Genomic DNA, 6,000 nt, shown 5'->3' with positions numbered 1-6,000 from the left:
CCTGAGACATGGCTATTTGGCACATTTGAGATTGTTTCCTGTTAGGCTTTTTCAAAAACCTAAACATATATCCTCTACTTGCAAGCAAAAGGACCCAAGTCATACAGAGAGGTATAGAGCCATCCTCACGCCAAATCTGGAATTTAAGTATTCTGTTTAGAATTACTTCTTTTCTTGAACAATCTCAACTGGTACCCAGTATTAGGGAATCAAAAACAACAGATAATAACATTATATAAAAATTTTGATGTGATGAGTGTCTTTTGACATGTCTTTTTTTGCATCTCTGATCATTTTCTTTGGCTCTCTTCCTCACAATAGAATGATTGGATTCAAGGCTATGAAACCTGATTATGCCTAAGTTTAGGTTAAGATTTCTTTTCTTTTTTCCATCCTAACTTCTCCCTCAGAAAAGAAGGATTGTCAAGTGCTTATGAATGCTTTAATTAGGATTTTTAAGTGTAGTTGACATACAATATTATATTAGCATGTATTACATAGTGACTGCACATTTATATACCTTACAATGTGATCGCCATGGTAAGTCGAGTAACCACGTGTTACTGAGCAAAGTTATTGACTATATTCCCTATGCTGTCCATTACATCCCCATGACTTATTGAGTTTATAACTGGACGTTTGTGCCTCTAACTCCCCTTCACCATTGTCACCTGTCCCCCACACCTCCCCCCTCCCCTCTGGAGACCATCCATTTGTTCTCTGTATCTACAAGCCTGTTTCTGTTTTGATTTTTTTAGAGTCTTCATATCAGTGAGATCATATAGTATTTGTTTTTCTCTGACTTATTTCACTTAGCATGATGCCCTCCATCCATAGCAGCACTCTTTAAATTACTTTATTTTTAATAGCAAAGAACTATTGGAAGAAGATACATAAATCCAGCGATTCTCTACCCTGGCTGAAATCTTTGGGCGGGTTAAGAAAATATCGATGATCGAGTCCTCCCTGAGACCAATCATGTCAGAATTTCTAGAGGATGGTGCTGGGCATTGTTGTTTTTTGTTGTTGTTGTTGTTTTTATAAAGCTTCCCAGCAGTTTCCGTGTAGCTAGGACTGAGAATCTCTGTCCCTAAAATGACCTCAATCCTTGCTAATGTTGTATATTTATAAAAGTCTCTGCTCAGAGTCAGTGTCCAAGGAGCTAAAGAAATTCAACTTGGATTTTGTCATTATTCTTAGGGGTGTGACTTCCCTCTCTTCTTATCAACCCAGTCTCAGCCACACTGAGGTGTTAATGACTGATAATAGTCCTGTGTTGGTTAGGCTTTTGACAAGACATCCTCTGCCCTGAACTCGAGGAGCCATGGGGCCTTCTGCATCCATGGCCCTTTCTCTCCTATCCCTCTGGTGAATGGCTGCCTCCTTTAAGGCCTGTCTAGATTCTCGAGTTGTGTTCCAGCGCTTCCAACCATAAAACTAGAGCATTCCAGGGCCATAACCAACTCTGGGCCTGTGAGCTGCGCAGTGTCCCTTTAAATTGCTGCTCGAATTGGGCAGCATCTGAGATCAGGACCTTTTGAAATATTTATCTGCTTGTTATTTATCTGGGCAGGCTGTGGGGGAGAGGAGAGGTCCTGGGAACTATGCCCAGAGCCAGAGAGAGCACAGGGAAAACTTTGCTAAATTTGTTTTAATAACTTTTACTGTACTTTTTTATTATAAAAGTAATAAACGCTTACTAGAGAAAACTTGGAATTTGCAAAAAAGTATAGAGAAGAAAACAAATCATCCATACTCCCATAACCCAGAGATAGCTAATGTGAATAGTTTGGCACATTTCCATAGAGACTTCTTTTAAGCGCACACACACACAAACACTATACATAATTATATATAGTGTTGCATCCTGTTCTATTTCCTTTAACATTATATCATGAGCACATTTCTATGTCATCAAAAGTTCTTTTAAAACATAATTTGGAATGGCTCCATAACATTCCCTCATTGGCTATCTTACAATTTTATTTAACTAATTTCCTATTCTTGGATATTTAGGTTATTTCCGAGTTTTCGGTTTAATGAAGAATAATGAGACTTAGCATCCGTCTGCAACTCTGCTCACATTTCTGACTCATTTTTACTGTACTCTTTGACCAGAAAGTCGACATGGTCTAGAGAAAAACACACATTTTTCTTCTTACTTTTTTAAATTATTGAGGCAAAATTCATATAACATAAGAATCACCATTTTAACCCTTTTAAAGTGTGCAATCCATTGGCTTTTAGTACATGTACAATGTTGTACAACCATCACCACCATCTAATTCTAGAACATGTTCATCACCCCAAAAGAAACCCTGTACCCATTGTGCAGTCACTCCCCATTGCCCTTCCCCTAAGCACTTCAACCACTTACCTGCCTTCTGCCTTATGGACTAAGGTGCACCATTCTTGTGCTCAGGAATACCATGATTCAAAGCCTGATTCTTCCACTGATGAAGCTTGTGACTGTTGGGATGTTACCTAGTCTTTTTCAGCCTTATAATCCTCAGATGTAAAAACTGAGTTCTTGGCAACTTACATGACATACAGTATGGGAAAACTCATGGCACCTAGTAGATGGTCAATAATTTTAAAAATAGAACTATTACAGCTGAAATGGACTTTTGTAAATAATGTAATAACAATCTACGATGAGGAAACAGGCCCAGTGGGAGAAAGTAGCTGGGATCCTCCCAGTGTAGCTGCCAGACTCAAGCTTATGTCTATAGTAGTTAGCACACGTGTTTTACACTAACCATGCTCTGAATTGTCTGAAAAATACAGTCCTCACTTCTGATGATTACTGTCCTCAGTCCCACGGGCCAGCTGCTTTTAGGGGCCCCCGGGCGTTCCAGTGCAGCTGGCCTCAGATTAAGTGTTTGGGAACCCAGGCATCTGGTTACTGCTGTACCATTGTCTCTTTTTGTGTTCCCAAAACACCTGCAAAGATGCAAAATAAACCAAAGATGACATTCTCAAAATGTCACTCCACAGATGACTTATTAGTTACAAAGGATAACTTTACAATGGAGAAACCCAGTAAAAACCGCCTTAACTCTATCGCCAGACTTGGCATCACTAATAGTGGGACAAACTGACATCATGTGCTTCCTGATGTGGTGCACTGAGAAGGACACAGCATCATCCATGTGATATTCGTGCCAAAAATGTCTGACCTTCTACTCACAAGGGGATATAATCAGACAAATCCAGAGAGTCTCCAAACAACTGGCCTGGGGCTCTTCTAGAGGTCAATGTCATGAAGGACAAAGAAGGCAGGGGACTTGTTGAAGATTAAAGGACACTAAAGATGTGAGTATGGATTAGATCATGGATTTAAAAGGAAAGAGTCACAAAGGAAATTATTATGTCAACTGGGGAAGTTTGAAAAGGACCCTATGTTAGTTAATATTATATCAGGTTTAGTTTCTTGAATGTGACAGTCGTATCGTGGTTATATAGGAATATATCCTGTTCTTAGGAGATACATGCTGAAGTATTTAGTGGAAAAAGATCATATGTTTGCAAAAAGATCATATGTATGCTCTCAAACACTTAGCAAGAAAAGAAAAATATGTGTAGAAAGAGAGAGAATCAAAGCAAATGTGGTAAAATGCTAACCATAGGTGGCTCTAGTTGAAGTTGGAATACGGGTATTCATCTTACTCTTCTTTCAACTTCCCTGGATTTTTGCAAACTTTCAACATAATAAAGTTGGGGAAAATAAAAAATAAAAAAAATAATAATTGAATCTAGCCCATAGAAATGTACTATGTTGACTTTCAGTGTTTAGAAAACTTTGAGCCAGTATTTAAACATTGAGGAATTTCACTTAAAAATCTAATTTGCAGTTTCTTTTAGAAAGCTATCAAATCTGGTCCCACTAAATCCGCATTTTTGACAAGACAGCAAATGGTACCGCTGAGTGGTCTTTTTCAGTGCAAAGGGTCCCCCGTTCCCAGGATGCATACCAGCGCTTATACTCACTGGCATTCACCAGACAAGCCTTGAGGATGGAGAACTAGCACACCAAGTTCTCTATGGGGAAGGAAAGGGTTCCGGACCAGAAGCCCTCAGAAACCTGCAGAGTGAGCTGAGTTGCCAACACAGCCAACCAAAGCAGACAGCACCTAAGAGCAGGACTGCATCACTCCTCCCAGACAGATGGCTCACTGAGGATGGGGGCGGAGCCACCTCCTTCAGACTGGGGCCCCCTACAGAGCCTCGTTCTCACCAAAATGAAGGATTTCCATGAGAGCACAGACCACAGGCTTCTGCCTTTATGTTATCTTCCGAAAAAGGTGTTTGCTAGAGCACAAGGCCTTGACAGCAGACACGCAACTAACATTTTAGGAATCTCAACCACACCAACATCCATAATGACTAGTCCTAACAAACTATTTTTCTCAGAGGCCCGTGGGCTATTGCTGGCCAACCCATCACCATGATGTCCATCGTCTTGGCCAATAGATCAAAGCAGCCTGGGGCAAGAGCAACACCTTGTGTCCTCATCGAAGATGATGGCACTTAATTGGCTAAATTGAATCTAATTAGAAGACACATATACATGCCTTACATGACATCATCATAATAGGATAAAGTCCTTGACGCTGATGGAGGAGAAAGAAAATCCCAATTCTGGTGTCAGCGTTACCACTTATTTACTGTACAAGGTTGGGTGAGGTAGTTAACCCAGCTGAGCCCTCGGATGCTTGATTGATCAAGTGGAGATAATTGTCCCTGCCTTGCCTACTTCACAGGGATGTTGTGAGAGAATAAGATGATCCAAAAGAAGGTTTTGAAAAATATTAAGAATTACTGAAAAGCTATTGATTTACTATTTGGGGAATATATTGTAATTTATTTCCCTAGAGACATCTTCCCCGCTCCAACATCATCTGGTCCATTTTTCGTTTGTTTGTTTTTACCATTATCTCTCCTTACTCCAAACCTTCCCTCATCCCATCCTGGAGTTTCTAAAGATTTCAGGGATAGCTTTTCTTGAAGACTCTGGCCCCAAAACATATACAGATGAGGCAGGAATGGGCCTTACCTCTCTCTCTAGCCCATGTTTCTGCCCTGGACCTGGCATCAAATAGGAGAAGAGTACATGTTTGTTGATTGAATAAGAGAGTGATTCAGGGATATAAATGGGTCGTGCCTGAGTTGGGGAAGGAAGGAGGCAAGACAGGAAACAACAGTCAACTTCTGCACAGCAGGATGTGTGACAGAGGACAGAGAGGAAGGGTCTGGGTTTGGGGCTGAAGGAGAAAGAGACATTCGACTCTATTGTGTGGGGGTGCCTCTGATTTGAGCAACTCTCTCTCTCACACCGCTGACCTGGTTGCTGGCTGGGCAGTACAGAATGGGTTGATAATGGTCTGCAGTCAGGCAGGGTTGAGAAATCCCACACCTCACCTGCGGCCAAATAGGAGGGGACTCCAAAGCCACTGCTCTTGGATTCACTGGGTAGAATGGAAAAAAACTTCATCTTAAAGCTGCCCAATTTCCCCGTTTGGGTTTTTCTTTCTTTCTTTTTTTTTTTTTTAAATTTCTTTGGTGTGGGAAAGATGCGAACAGGAGAAAAAGAACCCCAAGCCTTCAAAACACTCCTGTGACAAGAAAAGAGGTGAGGAACTGCTGACAAAAGGAGCAATCAGGGAGGGGCTGGGGGGAGCACCAGGAGCTGAGAGCACTCAGGAGGCACTCTTAGCCCAGCCCCTGGAGGCACATGGCAGCTTCATGGAGTGGTGGAGAACGGAGATAAGGCCATTAGATAGGGGTGGTTTGAAATCAGCTTTTTTAAGTACCATTTTTTGCATGTGTGTAAGCACACACTTGTGATAAGAGCGGTTTTGCTTTTAAGTTGTTACTTCTAAATCCTAATCTTAAATGCCTCAAAACAAGCAAAGAGTTGGGGAGATATCGTAGAAAAATGCAAGCTGTGTCAGCATGCATGCAGAATTCCAAAATAAGTCCTTTTCTCCTGCCATAATC

The sequence above is a fragment of the Rhinolophus ferrumequinum genome, chromosome 13 (genome assembly GCF_004115265.2).
Source record: "Rhinolophus ferrumequinum isolate MPI-CBG mRhiFer1 chromosome 13, mRhiFer1_v1.p, whole genome shotgun sequence".
In the NCBI taxonomy this organism is placed as follows: Eukaryota; Metazoa; Chordata; class Mammalia; order Chiroptera; family Rhinolophidae; genus Rhinolophus; species Rhinolophus ferrumequinum.
Note: the sequence above shows the minus strand (reverse complement) of the source record.